The 23,402-nt window shown below is 40.5% G+C and overlaps 1 protein-coding gene across 1 annotated transcript in view; it reads left to right on the top strand.

Annotated features, from left to right (window-relative positions):
• The window catches only part of PARD6G (par-6 family cell polarity regulator gamma), a 108,442-nt gene that overhangs the window by 15,316 nt on the left and 69,724 nt on the right, over positions 1 to 23,402 (top strand). The window lies entirely within an intron of this gene.

Here is a 23,402-nt window from a genome sequence, read left to right on the forward strand (position 1 = left end):
GCCTGCGCGTCCGGAGCCTGTGCTCCGCAACGGGAGAGGCCACAACAGTGAGAGGCCCGCCTACCGCAAAAAAAAAAAAAAAAAAAAGTAGCCCATAGTGGTTACTGGCAAGATGCTTACTGGGATGTTTATGACACTGCTTTCGAGACTTTAGTGTGCACCTGGGTCACTGGGAATCTTGTTAGAATGCAGATTCTGATTCCCTGTGCCTGGGCCCAGCTCAGAGAGCCTGGTTTCACTGGCCAAAGGTGGGCCGGGTGTACACAGCTCTCTGGGCTTTTGGCTTAGGCAGGAGTCCCAGGCCCGGGGTGGGGCCTTGCTGCTTTGTTCTGTGTGGCACCCAAGTAACTTTCAATCTGATTGGGATCACACTGTGGATTTACCGTTGGGTTGTGTTTTCTTTCACTTTCCATATTGTAAAGGCTTCCCTGAGCGCTAGAACAGCGCCTCTGTTGGCCTCATCGTATTTCATCCAGCGCGCCTGCTTCATCTGTTTGACGAGCTTTTACAGTTTCCGTTTTTCACCATATTTTGATGAAGATTTTCCATCAGAATCTACCTGTGCTTCTGATGACTTCCTGTGATTGCTCTCACCTGAGGGGCCGGGGTGGCAGCCTTGGTATGCGGTGTTGCCTCGGGGTGGGGTCGCCTGGGGGCGTGCTGGGCTGGGTCGCAGTGAGCGGCTCAGAAGGCTGGGTAACGTGTGTGCGTCGTTTTAAGTCTGCGTTGTAAGACAGACTTTACTTGTCAGGGGTCGTTCGTGTGTGGAAGAGCATAGTAGCCCCCTGGATAACCCTCAGGTATCTTCAAGAGAAACACAACATTTTAGAGTAGGAAAATGAGCCGAGGAATCCTGGGTGCTTCAGCCCCAGGCCCCTGCCAGGGAGCAGTCAGTGGGTATTGGAATGAGAAGATTTAGCATCTAGCATCCTCCTTGGTCCCTCAAGATTAGGGCAGAGTCTCAGGATCACTGGGAAGAGTGTAGCCCTGAAGATTTTTGAAGGAAAGTACTGCTTTCACGGTAATGTTAAATTGGTACAGTGGTCAGAAGCAGCTAACCTGCTCTGTGTGCATAAAGCCTTAAGGTAGCCCCACCCTTGCAGATGGGGTAACTGAAGCCCAGATAGCTGTAGCGCCGGGGCGGCTTGTCCAGACCCTGTGGAAGGGATCCAGCAGGCCTTTGAGCTGCCGTGGCCTGTGCTCCTGTGTAGCTTCCAGCAGGTTATGGAAAACACGTGGCCTCCATCAGCCCATCTCCTTACCATTCTCTCCTCCCCATGGCACTTACCACTTCCTAACACACTATAGGATCTGCTTATTCACTGTTTTTACTGTTTGCTGTCTGTCCTCCCCACTAGTATGTAAGTCTCATGAGGGCAGACATTTTTTCTGTTTTGTTCACTCACGTGCCCCAGTGTGAGGGGTCGTACTTGCTTCTTGGAACCTCTCCATGGATGTTCTCTGCATGAGTGAGAGCAGGGGCCATACCTTATTACTAGCTGTCCACTCAGCAGATGTACTTTGAGTGACTGCTCTATGCCAGGGTCAGTGGGGATAAAATGGAGACCATATTTTTCTTTTTGCAGCTATAAAGTCCAGCTCATGAAAATATTTTTTCAATGAATAAGTTCCTCCTTGGGGGACCTCCCTGGCCGTCCAGTGGTTAAGACTTCGCCTTCCAGTGCAGGGGGTGCGGGTTCTATCCCTGGTCGGGGAGCTAAGATCCACATGCCTCAAGGCCAAAAAAACCAAGATAGAAGCAATATTGTAACAAATTCAATAAAGACTTTAAAAATGGTCCACATCAAAAAAAAAAAAAAGTTCCTACTTGGTAGTTTGGAGGAGTGAGTTCACATGAATGAAGAGACACATGCCACGTGAAACGACACTTTTGTAAAAGTGTCCTGGTGGTTCTTGGGGCCTCTCTCGTGAGAGGGAGTGGCAAAAGCAAACGATGCTTCTCGGATATTCTCCTCTTTCTAGGGTCAGTTCTGCTGCAGGGAGGGTGTGGGGCGGGCAGTGGTGGGAGTGGCCTAGAGGCTCGGGGTCTACCTTCCTGCCGCAAATGCAGGGTGCCCACCACGTGGTCTCTATCGGAGGGCACACCTTCAGGCAGCCACTGGGTCTAACTGAGACCCCCTGAGCCTCTGTATCCTAAAACTGGCACTTGATGTTGAGCTGTGCCCTCTGAAGCAGAGGCACAGCCAGGGTGTGTTACACCTGCCAGGTCACACCCCTTTGCAAATATTCATTGAAACAGTGCCTTTGCTGGTGAAGATGTCTTCACTTTTGTGCTGACACGTGGTGGGCAGGGGCGGGCTGGCGTTCAGAGGCGCAGGGACTGCTTGGTGACTCCGTGCTCACATCTGCTGCATTCCTGTTTTGTCCGGTAATGTCAGCTTATAGAGTTTTATTTTGAAGCTGGTTAACACAGGTTTATTTCATTAATTCAATAAAGATTTGAGTGCCTACTGTATACCAGGGACCGTGCTAGGCTACAGCAACCAGACCCTGCACTCATGGGCTTGTGGTCTGGTGGCAGTTTCCTGCTTTCACTCATATGGTAATTGAAAGTTTGTGGCTGCTTGGGGTTTGGGGGGTAGCTTATAAGTGACTCAGTTACTAAGCAGATTTCAACAGGTAAAGACTCCTCCTTAATGCCTGACTCCTCTGGCCTTGCCTGGTGAGTCTGACAATACCTCATCACGCCCCTGTGGGCACCTCGTAGGCACCTTACAAGCCAGGAGCCAGATGACGTGCAAGTTTGAGATACCTACCTCATAGGACCACAAGCATTCAGTAAAAGAATGTTTTTCAAGTACAGCAGACAAGTGGAAAATGCGTAGAGTAGACCAGTGCATACAGTATGCTACTGTTTAAAAAAGAGGGAATGTGGATACAAGCCACAGATATTGCTTTTACATGCAGGAGATGCCTTTTGAAGGCACATACAACTGAAATCATTGGTTCCTGTGGAGGGGACACTGGGTGGCTGGGATTCCTTTTGAATTTTGAGCTGTATGGTTCTATCCCATTCAAACCATAAAGATAAATGTACCAAACTGTGTGATCCTAATTGTTTAAAAAGCACACATGTTGGAGAAGCCTGGAGGAGCGTCCTCTCCCGAGTGCAGAGCGCTCTCAGTTAGCTGTCCCTCCCGGCCCAGGCAGGACTGGAACGGCCGCAGGACAGTGAGTCCTGGGCTCCAGTGGCACCTCAAGTGTCATACCAGACACCAGCCCTTGGCGTTCCCGCCCCTTTTTCGGTCCAGCATGAATCTTGCTGGTTTCTCCAGAGTGACTGTGTTCACAGGCACATGCGGTCGGCTTTTCGGACTGCCTCTGAGGTGAAGATTACCGTGAGTTGCACGCAGGAGAGGAAAGGATGCTTTTTTAAAAACAGCAGAGTATCTTAAGGAAATGATGAAGGAGGATAGAAATTCAGAGTTACAGACCTTTGTCCTTAAAGTTCAATTCCCCTTTTTTGTGAAAGGCAACCTGAAAGGGGAGGTGAGCTGGGGCTTGGGGGGGCTTGACTCAGACACTGTGGCAAAGCGTGACCAAGTGCCCCTTTGCCTCTGGGTTTTAGCTGCCTACATCTAGGAGGGGCCAGCTTGAAAGTAACAGTAGTGTGGTGCATTTCCTGCCCCCAGTTAGCTGTTAGAGACACAGGCACGGGTGCACCTTTACCTCCCACAGCCTTTCCCCAGCTGATGGAAATGGTGATTGGTTGCCCCCACCCCGGGAGGCCGTCGAGGGACATGACGTGGGGTTCAGGCCCTAGGAGCCCTCCCTAGTTAGAAAGACAACAGTGGGAAAGGACCTAGGTGAGAAGACAATACCATTTATCATTCTCCTACCCTTGCCTTTGGTGTTAGACCACAGGAGGAAGGCAGCTGCTTGACTCACTCAGTTTCTTTGGGAATGGTATTAAGCCAGAGCTGCATCTTAATTATCAAAAATGTGCCATTTTAGAGTTTTTAAGCAAATAGTAGCTAAGTGAGTTTAAGATGAAACCTGGGACCATGATTTCAGTTGTAAAAAGAATGAACTTTTTGGTTGGCTTGAAGTGGCAGCAGCTTAGTGCTGCAGATGGAACACAGGACCAGAGTCAGAAAATGGGCTTTATTTCCAGCCTGGAATCAAGTATCTCTATGGCTTTGGGCAAATCTCTCTCTCTGAGACCCTCAGCATAGGAGCTTGGAAGTGCACTTCCACTGGGGAAGCTTATGATTTAATTGTGGGCGTGAAGACAGCTAACAACACTTGCAGTGCACACCAAATGAGCCTTTCACGCTCTGAATTAAATATGTTTCCATACAAAAGGGATTTGTTTAAACATGTGGATAACTGTAGAGAGAACTCCTTAGGTATCAAGAAAAAAAATTTTACATTTTTAACCTGGAAAGTAAGAGATAATTATGGTAATGGTAATGAACTAACCTTGGAGTCCCGTGACATTGAATGATGAAAATACATTTGTATTGCCAGAGCCTTGTGGCTCCAAAAACATCATTCATATGAAGTTTTAGCTTCTAACTTGGGTGAGAGGGATTGAGGGCCTTCTGCAGTTTGGGGTCAGGGTGGAGATGGGCGTGTGAAGGAGGCACGTTCTGCCCTGTTCAGAGTGCCTGCCCTCTGTCTTCCCTACCAGGTCTATGCTGTTGGACCAATTCGAACTGGAAACGCTGGCCCTGCCAGCTTGGGCGAAGTCTCACGCCCTGCTCTCCTCTGCAAGGGCCAGCAGTAATGGCGGCGGGGCGGGGGGCCGGCTTCCCTGAGCTCTGTGTAAGTGTTCATCTTTTAAACTGAGGTGTGCTGGCAGCTGATGCTTGGACCCTTGGTCTCTTGGGATTTCCTGGGGCCAAAGCACAGCCTCCGTGTGCACCAGCCAGTCCACCACCGTCTTCCGGGGTTTCCATATTTCTCAACGCAACTGCCAATAAGCCTTCGATTGGCGGTTTAAAAAAATTGTTCTTTGAAGTGAAAGTTACAAAAACAGCTCTATAAGCTGCAATTTATATGAAATAAAATTCATACCTTTAAAGTGTAAATTCAGTAGTTTTTAGTATTTTCACAGTTGTGCAGTCATTACCGTTATTTAATTTTAGAACATTTTCTTCACCCCATACCGATTAGCAGCCATTCTCAATTCCCTTCTACTTCTAGTCCCCAGAAACCACTAGTCTGCTTTCTTTATGAATTCGCCTATTCTGTACATTTCATATAAATAGAATCATACAGTGTATGGTCTTACGTGTCTGACGTCTTTCATTAACCATAATGTTTTCAAGGTTCAAATTTGTCGCGGCCTATATCATACTTCTTTCCTTATTATGGCTGAGTAATGTTCACTAATAGGGTATATACCACTTTTTGTTTATCCATTCATCAGTTGATGGACATGTGGATACTTTTCACTCTTTGGCTATTGTGAACAATGCTGCTGTGAACATTCATGTACAAGTTTTTATGTGTTCATTAATCTTGGGTACATACCTGGGGGTGAAATTTCTGGGCCACATGGCAACTCTTTGTTCAACATGTTTAGGAGCCAAACTAATTACCAAAACAGACACACATTTTATATTCCTACCAGAAATGTATGAGAACATTTTATATTCCTACCAGAAATGTATTCACATTCTTACCAAGACATTGTCATCTATCTCTCTCTTTTTTTTTTTTTTTTTCTGGCTGCACCTCATGGTGTGTGGGATCTTAATTCCCTGACCAGGGATCTAACACATGCCCCCTGCAGTGGAAATGTGGAGTCTTAACCACTGGACCGCCAGGGAAGTCCCTGTCATCTATCTCTTTGATTGTAGTCATCATAGTGGATGAAATGGTGGCTTATTACAGTTTTGATTTGCATTTTCCTAATGACTTATGATGTTGAGCTCTTTTCATGTGTTTATTGGCTATGTGTATATCTTCTTTGGAGAAATGTCTGTTCAAGTCCTTTGCCCATTTTAATAGGGTTGTTTGTCATTTCATTGTTGAGTTTTAAGGGGTCTTTATATATTTTTGGTACAAGTACATTGTATATGATTTGCAGCATTTTCCTCCCGGTCTGTAGATTATCTTTTCACTTTGTTGATGCACATTTTCAGTTTTGATGAAGGCCAATTTATCTAATTTATTCTTTTGTTGCTTATGCTTTTAGTATGATAGCGAAGAAATCATTGCCTAAGTGAAGTAATAAATTTAATCCTATGTATTCTTCTAAGAGTTTTATAATTTTAGCTCTCACATTTGCGTCTGTGATCCAATTTTAGTTTAGCTGTATATGATATGAGGTAGGAGACCAACTTCATTGTTTTGCCTGTGAGTATCAGATTGCCGCAGCACCATTTGTTGAAAAGACTTCTCTTCCACTCTTGAATTGCCTTAGTATTCTTGTCAAAAATCAATTGATCACAACTATAAGGGTTATTTTCCTGGACTCCCAATTCTATAATATTGATTATATGTCTACTTGTTTGCCAGCATTAGTCTGTAAGTTCTGAAATTAAGAAGTGTGTGTCCTCCCTGTTCTTCTTTTTCAAGAATCTTTTGGATTTTCTGGGTCCCTTGCATTTCCATATAAATTTTAGGAACAGCTTGCCAGTTACTGCAAAAGGGCAGCTAGGATTTTGATAGGGCTTGAAATGAATTTGCAGTCAAGTTGGGGATTATTGCCATCTTAACAGTATTAAGTCTTGCACTTCATAAGCATTGAATATCTTTTTTCCTCCACCCCCCCGCCCCCCCGCCGGCTTCCTTTCACGCCATAGGTAGCCATCTGCTCCCTGGATACACCTGCCGATAACTTTGAGAAAAATATTTGACAAAATGGGAACTCATCGGGGAATTGTTGTTAATGTGTTAGAAGTGAAGAGCAAGATGACTAATATTCCCAGTCGTCTTACTTTATGAATTAAAAGCTGTTTTGTTTTGTCCTTTTTAGATGTCCATATATGTGCTCACACTATTTAGGTCTTCTTTAATTTTTCAACAATATTCTGTACACTATTCTGTAGTTTTCAGTGTACAAGTCTTTCACTTCTTTTGTTAGATTTATTCCTAAATACTTTAATCCTTTTTGATGCTATTGTAAGTGAAATTTTCTTAATTTCATTTTCAGATTGTTCATTGCTAGTGTACAGGAATAAATTTATATTTGTGTGTTGATAGTGTATCCTGCAACCATGCTGAACTCATCTATTCGGTCTAATAATTAATTCTTCCAGATTCCTTAGGACTTTCTACATGTAAGGACATATCAGATGGGGACAGACGTGTGTTTAATTCTTCCTCTCCAATCTGGATGTCCTTTACTGTCTTCCCTGAGTGCCCTTGGTAGAACCCGTAGAACAGTGTTAAATAGTAGACGTGAAAGTGGAAATTCTTTTCTTGTTGCTCATCTCAGGGTGAAATCATTCTGTCTTTAACCGTTAATTGTGAGGTGTTAACCTAAAACAATCAGTTATTTTACCAACAAATAGGGTTTGTTTGGGAACAGCAAAAAACATTGCAATTTGAGACATGCAGTCTATGGCAAACCACAGGCATGTCCGGAGAACAAAGGGAGTCTGTTTTTATGGGGAAATGGGGAAGCTGCAGGGGTTGTTCTAAATGAAAGTTAATTGGAGGAAGGTAGAAGTTCAGGATGGTGATGGCTTCTCCTTGGTCGAGCTGTGATGTTTCTCATTGGCTGAACTGTTGCTGAGCAAGGAGAAATTCTTCCTTTGGGATAGTAATGTCGTCACTTCCTGTCTGGGAGTGCAAGGTATGCTTCTTCCTGTGGGGCATACACATGAAGTTCAGAGCATGCAAATGATGGTGAGTGAGAATGCGTGAGCGCTCCCTCTACAGGTCATTCCTGACTCTAATTTTAGTTGAGTCTCCTTTATTAATTTCCAGAGGTTACATGAGTTTTCTTAGATGCCCTCTATCAGGGTGGAGAAGTCCCCTTATATTCCTAATTCATTGAGTATTTTAGATCATTAAAAGGTGTTAGATTCTGTCAAATGCTCTTTCTGCATCTTTTGAGATGATCACGTGGCTTTGCTCTTTATTACTATTATATACTACCTTGATTTTTAGGTGTTAAACTGACCTTGTGTTCCTGTGATAAATCTCACTGGTCATGATGTATTGTCCTTTCTATATAGTCCTTTGCTGGATATAGCTTGCTAGTATTTTGTTGAGAATTTCTGTGTTTCTATTCACAGTGGATATTGATTTGTTGTTTTCTTTTCCTGTAATGTCTTTTTCTGGCTTTGCCAGCTTAATACTGACTTCATAGAGTAAGTTGGAAAATGTTCCTTCCTCTTTTACTTTTTAGAAGATTTGTGAAGGATTGGTATTATTTTTGTAAATGTTTACTAGAATTCTCCAGTGAAGCCATATGGACATCGGCTTTTCTTTGTGGGCAGTTTGATAATTAAATAAATACCTTGCAATAAGTTTAATCAGATCGCCTATTTATTCTTGAGTCAGTTTTGGTAATCTGTGTATTTCTAGCAATTTGTCCTTTTCATCTTGGTTATCAAATTTGTTGACACAGTTATTAGTAGTATTCCCTTGTCATACTTTTAAAAAATAAACTTTTAATTTTAGGACAGCTTTAGATTTACAGAGAAGTTGCAAAGATAGTACAGAGAGTTTCCATATATGTGCCACATCTAGTTTCCTCTGTTATTAACGTCTAATGTTAATAAAATAAAATCTAATGGTGCATTTGTTATAGTCTGTAAATATTGAGGCATTTAAATGAAATACATACTTTATTTTTCCTTAGTTCTCACCTAGTATTCTTTTTAGCCTAATGTTTCAAAATCCTGTACAGGATACCACATCATATTTGTGTGATGTCTCCTTAGGCTCCTCTTGACCATGACAATTTGTCTGACTTTAATTGTTTTTTATTACCTCTATGAATTGCATGTTGAATTCAGTTCATATGTTGAAGCCCTAATCCCCAATTTGACTGTAGGTATTTGGAGGTATGAGGCCTTTGGGAGGTAATTAGGGTTAGATTAAGTTATCAGGATAGAAGCCTCATGATGGAATTAATGTCCTTATAAAAAGAGGAAAAGATGTATGAGCTCTCCATCATGTGAGGACACACAGCAAGAAGGCGGCCATCAGCAAATGAGGAAGAGAGCTCTCACCAGATACTGAATCTGCCAGCACCTTGATTCTGGACTTCCCAGCCTCCAGAACTGTGAGGAAAAAATATTTGTTGTTTAAACTACCCAGTCTGTGGTATTTTGTTGTAGCAGCTCAAGCAACGACCTCAGCAGTTTGAAGGAGTAATGGTCAGATACTTTGTGGGTTTATCCTTCAGTTGGGATTTGCCTGTTGTGTTTCTCATTATTATACTGGGATTATAGGTTTTGGGGAGGAAGACCACAGAGGCAAAGTGCCATTTTCATCACATCATATCAAGAGTACATGCTGTCAACATGGCTTATCACTGTTGATGTTGACCTTGATGACCTGGCTGAGAATGTTTGCCAGATTTCTCCACTTAAAGTTACTCTTTCTCTCCCTTTCCATACTGTATTCTTTGGGATGAACTCTGTGTGCAGCCTACACTTAAGGAGTTATGTCCTACCTCCTTGAAGTTGGTGTATCTACATAAATTATTTGGTGTTCTTCTGCGTGGGAGATCTGTCTCTTCTCTTGCATTTATTTATTCACCATTTATTATGTCATTATGGACACATGGACATTTATTTTGTATGCTGAGTTATAATCCAGTGTACTTTACTGATCTTGTTGCTCATATGGTTCCAGCTTCAGCAATTGGGAGCTTTTTCAGTTGGTTCCTGTTTCCTTTGACATACCCCCATGATGATGTGTTTTGTTTCTGTTTTCAGCACTTTCTTACTTTCTGGTGTTATAAAATTTCCTAGGCTCATCTTATGTATTTTGTGTACCAGTCCTAGAACCAGTCGATTCTTCAAGGAGTTTCTTGGGTGTTAGGTGTGATTGTTACTACTGGGATGCCTATGATCCTTCTTAATTCCTTAAGCTCAATAGTAATGTTTCCTCTTTCACTCCTGATTTTAGTAGTTTGAATCTTCTTTTTTTCTTGGTCCACCTACTTAAAGATTTGTCACTTTTGTTGATCTTTGATCTTTTCAAAGAACCAATTTTTGGTTTTGTTATTTTCTATATTTTTTTCTATTCTCTATCACATTCATTCTGTTCTAATCTCTATAATTTCTTTCTGCTTGCATTGGGTTCTTTTTGTGCTTTTTTAGTTTCTAATGGTGGTAGTTTAGGTTATTGTTTTGATATCTTTCTTCTTCTATTACTATGGGTGTTTATAGCTGTGAATTTCCTCTAAGCACTGCTTTAGCTGATTCCCATAAATTTTGCTATGGTATGTTTTCATTTTCTTTAATCTCTCTGTATTTGCTAATATCCCTTGTGATTTCTTCTTTAACCCATTGGTTATTTAGGAGTGTGTTGTTTAATTTCCACATATTTGTGAATTTCCCCAATTGCCTTCTATTATTGATTTCTAATTTCATTCCATTTTGGTTGGAAGACATATTTTTGTATAATTTCAATCCTTTTAAATTTATTAAGACTTGTTTCAGGGTCTAAAATGTGGTCTATCCTGGAGAATGTTCCATGTTCACTTGAGAAGAATGTGCATTTCACAGTTGTTTGGTAGCATGTTGTATAGACTGTTAGGTCTAGTGTTGTCTTCTATTTCCTTTTTGATCTTCTGTCTAGTTCTGTTTTGTAACGAAAGTGGAATATTGAAGTTTCCAACATTCATCGTTTTTTAAATAGTTTTTTAAAAATATTTATTTATTTGGCTGCACCAGGTCTTCGTTGTGGCATGTGGGATCTTTTAGTTGCAGCATTCAGGATCTTTGTTTGCGGCATGTGAACTCTTAGTTGCGACATGTGGGATCTAGTTCCCTGACCAGGGATCGAACCTGGGCCCCCTGCATTGGGAGCTCGGAGTCTTAGCCCCCGGACCACCAGGGAAGTCCCTCCAACATTCATTGTTGAATTGTCTATTTCTTCCTTCAAGTTTGTCTCTTTTTGCTTCATGTATTTTGGAGCTCTGTTGTTTGCTGCATAAATGTTTAAATTTTTATGTTTCCTTCATGAAATGACCTTTTTATCATTTTAAAATATTTTTCTTTGTCTCTAGTAACAATTTTTTGTCTTAAAGTTTATTTTGCCTGCTGTTAGTATAGCCACTCAGCACTCTTTTTGTACTGTTTGCATGGTATATTTTTTCCCATCCTCTTTCAACCTATTTGTTTCCTTGAATTTAAAGCATGTTTCCTGTAGGCACCATCTGTTTGGATCATGATTCTTTTTAAAATTCATTTTGCCAATCTCTGTCTTTTAAATGAAGCATTTAACATTTACATTTAATGTAATTATTGATAAGCTAGGAGGATATACTCCTGTCATTTTGCTTTGTATTTTCTGTACGTCTTATGTCTTTTTCTTCCTTTCTTCCTCTACTACTGCTGTCTTTTGTATTAACTAGATATTTTTTAGTGTACCATTTTAATTCCCATTTTGTTTCTGTTACTGCATTTTTTCTGAATTGTTTACTTAGTGATTGCCCTGAGGATTACAATTAACATCTTAACTTAAAACAATCTAGTTTAGATTAATAGCAACTTAATTTCAATAAAAAACAAGTACTTTGCTACAATATATCTCTGTTTCTACCCCTCTCCTTGGTGTTATTATTCTCATACAAAGTACATTTTTATTTAACTTTATCAAACACTTGTATAATTATTGCTTTCTGCAGTTGTCTTTTATTTATTTATTTTAGAATAAATTTATTTATTCTAAAATAAATTTATTTATTTTTGGCTGTGTTGGGTCTTCATTGTTGCACGTGGACTTTCTCTACTTGCGTCGAGCGGGGGCTACTCTTCGTTGCAGTGCGTGAGCTTCTCATTGCGGTGGCTTCTGTCGTTGCAGAGCACAGGCTCTAGGTGCTCGGGCTTCAGTAGTCATGGCACTCAGGCTCAGTAGTTGTGGCTCATGGGCTCTAGAGTGCAGGCTCAGTAGTTGTGGCGCACAGGCTTAGTTGCTCCACAGCATGTGGGATTTTCCCAGACTAGGGCTTGAACCCGTGTCCCCTGCATTGGCAGGTGGATTCTTTTTTTTTTTTTTTAATGTTTCAATTTTTAAATTTTTGTTTATCTTTTTTTTACATCTTTATTGGAGTATAATTGCTTTACAATGGTGTGTTAGTTTCTGCTTTATAACAAGGTGAATCAGTTATACATATACATATGTTCCCATATCTCTTCCCTCTTGCGTCTCCCTCCCTCCCACCCTCCCTATCCCACCCCTCCAGACAGCCACAAAGAACCGAGCCGGTTTCCCTGTGCCATGCGGCTGCTTCCCACTGGCTATCTACCTTACGTTTGTTAGTATATATATGTCCATGTCTCTCTCTCGCCCTAACACACCTCACCCTTCCCCCTCCCCATATCCTCAAGTCTGTTCTCCAGTAGGTCTCTGTCTTTATTCCTGTTTTACCCCTAGGTTCTTCATAACATTTTTTTTTCTTAAATTCCATATATATGTGTTAGCATACGGTATTTGTCTTTCTCTTTCTGACTTACTTCACTCTGTATGACAGACTCTAGGTCTATCCACCTCATTACAAATAGCTCAATTTCGTTTCTTTTTATGGCTGAGTAATATTCCATTGTATATATGTGCCACATCTTCTTTATCCATTCATCCGACGATGGGCACTTAGGTTGTTTCCATCTCCGGGCTATTGTAAATAGAGCTGCAATGAACATTTTGGTACATGACTCTTTCTGAATTCTGGTTTCCTCAGGGTATATGCCTAGTAGTGGGATTGCTGGGTCATATGGTAGTTCTATTTGTAGTTTTTTAAGGAACCTCCATACTGTTCTCCATAGTGGCTGAACCAATTCACATTCCCACCAGCAGTGTAAGAGTGTTCCCTTTTCTCCACACCCTCTCCAACATTTATTGTTTCTCGATTTTTGGATGATGGCCATTCTGACTGGTGTGAGATGATATCTCATTGTAGTTTTGATTTGCATTTCTCTAATGATTAATGATGTTGAGCATTCTTTCATGTGTTTGTTGGCACTCTGTATATCTTCTTTGAAGAAATGTCTATTTAGGTCTTTTGCCCATTTTTGGATTGGGTTGTTTGTTTTGTTATTGAGCTGCTTGCAAAGTTTGGAGATTAATCCTTTGTCAGTTGCTTCATTTGCAAATATTTTCTCCCATTCTGAGGGTTGTCTTTTGGTCTTGTTTATGGTTTCCTTTGCTGTGCAAAAGCTTTGAAGTTTCATTAGGTCCCATTTGTTTATTTTTGTTTTTATTTCCATTTCTTTGGGAGGTGGGTCAAAAAGGATCTTGTTGTGATTTATGTCATAGAGTGTTCTGCCTATGTTTTACTCTAAGAATTTCATAGTTTCTGGCCTTACATTTAAGTCTTTCATCCATTTTGAGCTTATTTTTGTGTATGGTGCTAGGGAGTGTTCTAATCTCATTCTTTTACATGTAGCTGTCCAGTTTTCCCAGCACCACTTATTGAAGAGGCTGGCAGGCAGATTCTTAACCACTGTGCCACCAGGGAAGTCCTTGCACTTGTCTTTTAATCAGAGAGAAGAAAAAGTTACAAGCAAACAACAACACATTTGTACATACCTATGTAGTTATTTTTTTCCTATGTAGTTACTTTTAACAGTGCTCTTTATTTCATCATGTGAATTTAAGTTAATGTAGAGTGTCCTTTCATGTCAGCCTAAAGGATGGCTTTAGTATCTTGTTAAGGCAGTTCTGCTAGTGACAGATTCTCCCAGTTTTTGTTTATTTAAGAATGTCTCATTTCTCCTTCATTTTGAAGGATAGTTTTGCTGGATATAGAATTCTTGGTTGACATTCTTTTTTCCACCCACAAGTTGGAACATGTCATTCCGCAGCATTTTAGCCTCCGTGATTTCTGATGAGAAGTCAGTTGTTAATTTATTGAGGATCATTTGGACACGACAAATTGCTATTCTCTTGCTGCTTTCAAGATTCTCTCTTTGGTTTTGAGTTTGGTAGTTTGACTATGATGCATCTAGATGTGGGTCTCACTGAGTTTATTCTACTTGTAATTTGTTGAACTTTTGGATATGTAGATTAAACTTTTTCATCAGATTTGGGAAGTTTTGGGCCTCTATCTCTTCAGATATCCTTTAGCCTTTTTCTCTCTCTCTTCTCCTCTAGGATTTCTCCAACATGTGTTTCTTGGTATGCTTGATAGTATGGCACAGATAGTATGTCTCTGAGACTCTGTTCATTTTCCTTCATTCCTTTTTCTTTTGCTTCTCAGACTGGATACTCTAAATTGTCCTATCTTCAAGTTTGCTGATTCTTTCTCTGCCACCTCTAATCTACTACTGAGTCCCTCTAGGGAATTTTTCATTTCAGTTATTATAATTTTCAACTCTAGAATTTCTGTTTGGTTCTTTTTTAAAAAATGATTTTAGTCTCTATTATTTTCTAGTGGTGAGACATTGTTTTATGGTTTCCTTTAGTCTTTATACATGGTTTCCTTTAATTTGAACATATTTATAGTAGCTTATCTAAAAATCTTTGTCTAGTAAGTGCAACTTCTGGGCACCCTCAGGGACAGTTTGCATTGACTATTTTGTTTAACTCTGGCCATTTTTTCCTATTTCTTTGTATATCTCATAATTTTGTTGAAAACTAAACATTTTAAATAACATGACATGATAACTCTGAAAGCCAGACTCTTCCCTCAGGGGTTTGTGGTTGTTGCTGCTGTTTGTTTGTTGAGTGACTTTTCCTGGACTAATGCTGTAAAAAAGTGTATTCTTTCTCATATGTGACCACTGAAGCTCTGCTTAGTTAGCTTAATGGTCATCTGATGATTGGACACAGATTTCCTCAAGTGATTTTAACCAGTAAGTCTCCAGTCCTGTTGGTTATACGTACCAAAAGGGGCACATATTGGGGCAAATATTCAGCCCTTCAGTAGTTTACAACTTTGCTTTAGCCTTCACTTCCTGATTGCACAGAATCTCAAAGTCAGCCAGATATGAGAGATTACAACATTCTCATGTCTTTCCTGACCATGCACACAGTCCTGCACATGAATGTGCCCTTATATTTCCAGGAATATATCAGAGCTTATCAAAGCCTTCTGTGGATACCTCATTCCCCAGCATTTAAAAATTTTTTCCTCCATTTTTCTATTGTAGTAAAATACACATAACGTAAAATTTACCATCTTAGCCATTTTTAGGTGTACAGTTTAATGGTATTAAATGCATTCACATTGTTGTGCAATCATGCCAGTATTTATCCTCGTAACTCTTTTCATCTTGTTAAACTGAAACTTTATACCTGTTAAACAATAACTTCTGGGAATTTCCTGGCAGTCCAGTGGTTAGGGCAGGGGGCACAGGCTCAATCCCTGCTTGGGGAACTAAGATCTGGCATGACGCATGGCGCAGCCAAAAAACAACAACAACAAAAAAAGAAGGTGTACTAAGTGACCTCCCTTCAAAAAAAGAAAAAACCAATAACTTCCCATTTCCCCCTCCCCCCAACCCCTGGCATTACCATTCTACTTTCTGTCTCTATGATTGTGATAACTCTAAGTACATAATGTAAGTGGAGTCATACAGTATTTGTCTTCCTGTGACTGGCTTATTTCACTGAGCATACTGTCTCCCAGGTTCATCCATGTTGTAGCATATGCCAGAATTGCCTGCCTTTTTTAAGGCTGAATAATATTCCATTGCATGGATAAAGCACATTTTGCTTATTCATTCATCTGTTGATAGAAACTTGGGTTGGTTCTACATTTAGACTGTTGTGAATAATGCTGCTATGAACATGAGTGTACAAATATCTCTTTGAGACCCTGCTTTCAGTTATCTTGGATGTATACTCAGAATTTGAATTGCTGGGCCATATGGTAATTCTTAATTTTTTGAGGAACCTCCAGACTATTTTCTACAGTGGATGTATCATTTTACATTGCTAACAACAGTGCACAAGGGTTCCACTTTCCCCATATCCTCACTAATACTTGTTTTCTGTTTCTTGACAGTAGTCATCCTAACAGGTGGGAATCCCCAGCATTTCTTTTTATTGTGTTTGTCCCAGCTGGTACTTGACTCAGGTACTTTTGTAGAGATTCCTATACCCTAATGCAGTAATCTTCATATGTTACAACCCCCTAAAAGAATTTTGAGAATTACCTCTATAGAACAGATAACATATTTTGAAGTTTACATCTAAGTTTTCTTGTAATGAATATAGTTAGAAAGAATATAATTTCCTTCATGTTGTAAAAATTCCATTGAAAAATGGAACTTTTATTGTATAATCTTTAATCATTAAACAATTGCTGCTGGTTGTTCTTAACAAATGTCCTGAGGAAAGGGCTTTTCCCAATGAGTGATCTCTGCCTCAGGTCACATAGAGACAAACCCTGTGAACAGGGCTTTTCCAGGGACTTGTGAGACAGGTTTAAAGATGACAGTTCTATAAGTATGGGGCTTTTGGGTGAGCTCCAAGCCAGTTCTGCCCCCTGTAAAGCTGTTAGGCTGCTGGTTTTCAAAGCTGAGGAACGGGGGAAGTTCAAACACTGTAAAACTTGCTGTTCTGAGATTCAGCTGCTTTTCTGGAATAAATGCACCTTAGATTATTGCTTGCAAACCTTTGGTTAATTTCCAGAGTTCTCAAAAAGTTGATTTTTTACTATCTCTGCCAGGGCTCTTATTGCTTCTGTGGGGGAGCAGATTTTTGCAGATCGCGACTCCACTGCTCTAGAAGTACTTCCGGTTTAATTCAGAACAACCAGTAACTTGTGCTCTTCCCTAGCTCTTAGCTGTCTTGGGTTTCTAGCACTTTTCTGTCTGCTTGCTTCTTGACCAAGGAAAAGCTTCTTGTTGACAAAGGACTTTATCGGTAACATAGTGTACTCAATAGCGTATTACTTTTGTAGCAACTAAGTTCTAGGTATTATTCATTCAACAAGCATTTGTCAGAAGTATCCCTTCTTCCTGAAGGGAAAGAGGGTCAAAATAGATGTGTAGATAAATCTTTGTTTTCTAATTATAATGACCATTTTATTACTTATGTAATATTTTTAAAGGAAATAAAAGTACATTTCATTTAGAGGCCGATTCATTTTTGCTTACTGACTTACTTATTTCGTATTTGAGATAACTAAAAAATTTAAAGAGGTGAACCCCCTCCCCCATTTTTACTATCCTATTGTGGGAATAACAGGTGGGATCAGCTGTAAAATTCAATAAATATTATCAAGATAATAATGGAATGACAGTTTATTTATCTGCAAGCTTTGCAGGAGCAAATAAGGAGTTGTTACATCTGTTAATTTCCCAATAATTAATGTTGTTTCTTTGGGGAAAATGCTTGATTCTTTCCTTTTATTTACTTATTTCAAAGTAGTAGGTTGGTTCCCTGGCACCCTCCAAAAAGTAAAAAATAAAATTTTGGTTCTCATTATAAACAAATATGCATTATTTATGCATATTGGATGTGTTCCAATCCATAGCAGTTATTATCCTTATAGATGATAAATGCACAAATGTCCCATCTTCAGCTGTTGGGAGATCATTCAAACTAGTTCCTGAGTCCTTTTGATATGACCCTAACAGTCTTTGATAATTCCTTGCTTCTTAGAAGGATGACATTCATGGGCTCATATAAAGTTCTTGACTCATATCTAGAATTAGCCATTTTGACAAGGAACCCTAGATCTTTTTTTTTTTTTAATTTGTGTTAAAATGCACAGAACAGGGACTTCCCTGGTGGCGCAGTGGTTGAGTGTCTGCCTGCCAATGCAGGGGACACGGGTTTGAGCCCTGGTCCGGGAAGATCCCACATGCCACGGAGCAACTAAGCCCATGAGCCCGGGTGCCACAACTACTGAAGCCCGCACGCCTAGAGCCCATGCTCTGCAGCAAGAGAAGCAACCACAATGAGAAGTCCTCGCACCACGATGAAACGTCTTCCTCCCACTCGCCGCAGCTAGAGAAAGCCTGCGCGCAGCAATGAAGACCCAACGCAGTGAAAAATAAATAAATAAATAAAATTTTAAAATACACAGAACATAAAATTTGCCATCTTAATCATTTTTAATTTAATGATATTAAATACATTCACATTATTGTGCAGCCATCACCATTCATCCCCATAACTCTTTTTATCTTATAAAATTGAAACTCTATACCCATTAAACAATAACTAACCATTTTCCCCTCCTCCTATGCCCCTGGCTACCACCATGGGACGTTCTATGATTTTGACGACTCTGAGTACCTCATATAGTGGAATCCTACAGTATCGTCCCTTTATGACTGACTTATTTCATCGAGCATAGTGTCTTCAAGGCCCCATGCTGTAGCAGATGCCAGAATTTTCCTCTTTAAGGCTGAATAACATTTTGCTTAGGAATTCTTTATATATTCTGAATACAGTAGACCCTCAGTATCCACAGGTTCTGCATCCATTGATTCAACCATCTGTGGATAGAAAATATTCAGAATAAAAATTACAGAAATTTTCAAAAAGTAAAACTTGAATTTGGTGTGCACTGGCCACTATTTACATTGTATTAACAACTATTTACCTAGTGTTTACATTGTATTAGGTATTATATGTCATCTAGAGTTGATTTAAAGTCTGGGGGTGAGGCATGTGCGTAGGTTATATGCATATAGTGTGGCATTTTATAAGGGACTTGGGCTTCTTAGGATTCTGCTGATACAGAGATATGCCTGTATTTATCACTGTTTAAAGCCTTTTTACTCTGTGGATACTGTCCTTTGATGCACAAGGTTTAGTTTTTAAGAAGTCCAATGTCTTTTTCTTTAATTCTGTTACCTGTGCCTTTGGTGTCATATTGAGAACTCATTATCAAACCTCATGGACTGAAACTTTTGCCCTATGTTTTTGTCTAAGAATTTTATAGTTTTAGGCCTCACATTTAGGTCATGGATCCATTTCGAGTTAATCTTTGTAATAGTGTTAGGTAAGGGTCCAACTTTATTATGACAAAACTATTTTATTTTTTTAAAATATTGGCATGTGGTACTAATTTTATATTTTTACTTCCCTGTTCTATCAGATCAGACAGGTTGCCTCTAAATGAAGGAATTAGCCGGCACAATTCGTTGTCGTATAATTCTCGGTATAGTTACCAGAAATTGAAAAAGTGAGTGGCTCTAATGACTGGGCAATAAATCTTCCAAGTCAAGTATTTTCCAATTCTTTGTTTTCAGCAAACTTGAAAGTGGTCCTAATTGAATTGTCAGCGAATAGCTTGTTTGAAATAATTCTAATGATAGGCTGCTCTGTGGTTACTTTTGGCCCAAGACTTGGTGAGACTCACAGGGCTGAGCATCTTTGTGCCTATCTCATGCTTCATGTGAAAAGGCTTCTCAGTGCCAACACCACAACAAGAAACAGCAGAAGAATCGATGCTACCCTTGCCTCATTTAGCAATAAATACTTTCTGTTAAACAAAAGATTTTTTAAATGTTTACTTTGGAAGGCTAATAATTATTTGTCAGGTTTTATAACTATGTTCCAACTTGATTTAATAATTGTAATGACTCAATCTAGAAACATTTTTACTGTAAAAATCTATTTTTGTTTATTTTATATTACTTGATTTAGAAATGTGATAAAATACACATACATAAAATTTACCCTCTCGGCCATTTTTTAGTGTACACTTTAGTAGTGTTAATTACATTCACCTTGTGCATCCGCTCCAGAACATTTTCCGTTTTTCAAAACTAAAACTCTATACCCATTAGAAACACCTTTGAAATATTTTTCACAAAGAGAGCCTTATGGCCTTGGGGAAAATGTTTAATTTCAATTTATCTAACTTTGTTGTAGAGAAGAGTGATAGGGTAATCAAGCATAAATTATTAGGATAAAATATCAGGGTTAAATTCTCTTGGAGCAGTGTAATGGAAACGAGATCAAAGAGAAAAAGGAACCTTGTTGAATTTCTTTTTTTTTTTTTTTTTTTGGCTGCGTTGGGTCTTCGTTGCAGTGCATGGGCTTTCTTTTCTCTAGTTGTGGCGAGCAGGGGTTTCTCATCCTTGTTGTATTTCTGATTGTTATAAAAGAGCTTGTTCATTCTATTTTAAAATGCATGATAGTAGTATCAAATCACTATGGCATTTAGATTTCACTGACTATATTTAAAAGATCATATGATAAAATATTTTTAAATGAAATATTTACAGCATGCTGGAAATTATATCCTTTGCAACTATTTATTTTTATTATGAAGAATTTAGATACCAACTTAAAAGTATATTATCCTCTTCATAGTGGTAGGTTTTCCAGAACTCTTGAGGGGATATGTGACATTTGGAGACCACTGCATTAGGGTAGAGGGATCCCTGTGAAATGCCTGAACCAACATTGAAGTTCACTGGAGACTCACCACCCCTTTAAGGTGTTCAGCATCTCACTGGACTGTGTTCCCATGGCAGGACTCACGAAAGGGTGACCGCAGAGCTTCACTCCTTCACCTATTATCCGATAATCAGACCCGTAAAATGGCTCACTCCATTACCAATTTCAAATGAAGTTCAATACTTACTAAGGAAAGTTTTAAGAAAAACTTGCCTTAACTGTGCCTGACCTAGGTTAGGAAGTAAGTTACAGAACTGTATCAAAAGTCCAGCTTTAAAAAAAAAAAAAGTCCAGCTTTCCCTCCCAGCACCCTGGTTACTTAGAGGACCCAGATCCACAGAGTAAAAGACAGAATGGGAGAAAATGTTTACAAAGCATGTATCTGATAAAGGATTATATGCATATATGTGTGTGTGTGTGTGTGTGTGTGTGTATATATATATATATATATATGTAGAGAGAGAGAGAGAGGGAGAGAGGGAGAGAGAGGGAGAGAGGAAGCACAGTGGTGGTTGCCAGGGTCTGGGGGGCAGGGAAATGTGTAGTTATTGCTTAACGGGTATAGGCTTTCAGTTTTACAAGATAAAGAGTTAAGGCAGATGGATGGTGGTGATGGTTGTACAATAGTGTGAATGTACTTAATGCCACTGAACTGTACACTTAAGAATGGTTAAGATGGTGAATTTTATGTATATTTTGCCACAATAAAAAAAAGCTTGAAAAAATGCTTTTATCATATCACATTTCTCACCTCTCTCTGCCCAACTGTGGAACTCATTCAGCATATGAAGCATATTCGACATATAGTTGGATTGACAAAGCCAGCCTCTTTATCCAACAGAAATCAGACCTTCTGTCAGGAAAAAGCCAGAACTCATTTGCACTTCAAATTAACATGTACTTTGAGGAAAATTATTAAAAGAACTGAGAAACAAATTAAATTTCATCTGAAATTAATTACCAAGTGCAGTTAGGACTAAAACATTGCAGAACTGACTTATTTAACGCATGCTGTTCCTCATTACTTAAATTGCAGGATGCGGCATAAGTCTAGCGTGAGGGAGAGGAATGAGAGTTCCCTGGTCTCCCTTGGTTGAAAGGGAGTGTGTTGTGTCCAGTTCGGGGGAATATTCAACTGGGAATTATATATAAAAGTCAAAAATACCTGGTTTCATTAGACATGATGAAGCTCTTGTCGTGTATTTAGTGAAAATAAGGCACAGACTGATGAAAACTAATTGCTCTGGAAGTCAGCATGTGTGAGATATATGAGACTGGAAAGATGGTGGTTGACTGCTATTGAAATAAACATTCGTGATGTGACTGGATAACTGATTATGAAAAATCCCATTAACCTTGTGTTGTCTGCTTGTCTCTTGTGTCTGGGAGTTTTGCCGGCCGGGGTGTCTCCCCTGTGTGTAAGGCGTGGGGTGTGCCCTGCTCACTGTGAGCCTGCTCTTGTGAGCGCTTGGAGAAAATACTGAGAAGGAGAATGGTGCTTGTCTTTTAAGTAAAGGGGAGAGGGACCCCGTCTCAAGGGGAGGCATCTCTGGCAGCAGCAGGGGATGAAGTAGAGTGCTCCCCTGGGCCCTGGCTCCCGCAGTCAGGCTTAGGCTTTAGTTTCGATTAGCCGTTGAAGGTGGTTTTCCCACACTTGAAGTGTTTCGTCCCTGGGGCAGTGCAGGATGGGTGTTGTCCTTTGCTTTTTAAAAGGGAAATGGGATCTGAGGCTCTGTTTCTAAATCTGTGGAGGTTGAGGTCTGAAGACTAACCTTTAAAGCTGTGGTTTTGTCTGTGTGCTTTGCAGACCAGCACCATCAGCTTCTCCTGGGAACTTGTTAAAATGCACAATCCTGGTCTGCATTCCAAATCAGGCACTTCCAGAACTCGGGGGTCCTCCAGGTGATTCTGATGCCTCCCCAGAGTCTAGAACCACTCACACCTGTATGGTTTGAGTCGCATTGCCCTTGAGTAGTTGATATAATGTCTAGATGATGTAACTATTAGTTTGTGTAAACATTCGACATTTCATTTTTGTGTACTTTGGAACCAATATAATTAGTTGTCAGTTATGTACAAGGGCACAGAATCTGTCCTGCCTGATGAATAAAGGTCCCTTTGGCAAGTGCGGAACAACAGTATGTCCTAAGCCAGCAGCCTCAGGCCAAACAAACAGGCGGTGTCCTGAGATCGCGGGACAGTCGGCCCATGGGAGCTGACCCAGGGTCCTCTCCTGAGATCGCGGAACAGTCGGCCCATGGGAGCTGACCCAGGGTCCTCTCCTGAGATCGCGGGACAGTCTGGCCATGGGAGCTGACCCAGGGTCCTCTCCTTAGATCGCTGGACAGTCCGGCCATGGGAGCTGACCCAGGGTCCTCTCCTTAGATTGCTGGACAGTCCGGCCATGGGAGCTGACCCAGGGTCCTCTCCTTAGATCGCTGGACAGTCCGGCCCTGGGGGCTGACCCAGGGGCCTCTCCTGAGATCGCGGGACAGTCCGGCCATGGGAGCTGACCCAGGGTCCTCTCCTTAGATCGCTGGACAGTCCGGCCATGGGAGCTGACCCAGGGTCCTCTCCTGAGATCGCGGGACAGTCGGCTCATGGGAGCTGACCCAGGGTCCTCCCCTGGCAGGTGGCCTGGAGGTCTGCAGGCAACTCTGTGGGCATCTGAGCCAGAGCCAGGGGCTGACAGGAAGGGGGTGGGCCCTGCATGTTTCCTGCAACAGGAGAGTGAATAGCATCTTTTTTGAAAAGACCTGCTCTGTCCTTTTGGCCAGTCCAGAACCCATGCTCCTGCCCCAGAGATTTGTGAAGCATCTGATCCTTTTGAAGTGCAACCGTTTGGTCTTTTTAGGAATGCAAATCATATCAAGTCGTTTCCTTCCTTAATATTACAATTGTTCCAGGACTTCCCATTGCCCTTAGGAAAGAGT

The sequence above is a fragment of the Lipotes vexillifer genome, unplaced genomic scaffold, assembly GCF_000442215.2.
Source record: "Lipotes vexillifer unplaced genomic scaffold, Lipotes_vexillifer_v1.1 scaffold1012, whole genome shotgun sequence".
Taxonomy (NCBI): Eukaryota; Metazoa; Chordata; class Mammalia; order Artiodactyla; family Lipotidae; genus Lipotes; species Lipotes vexillifer.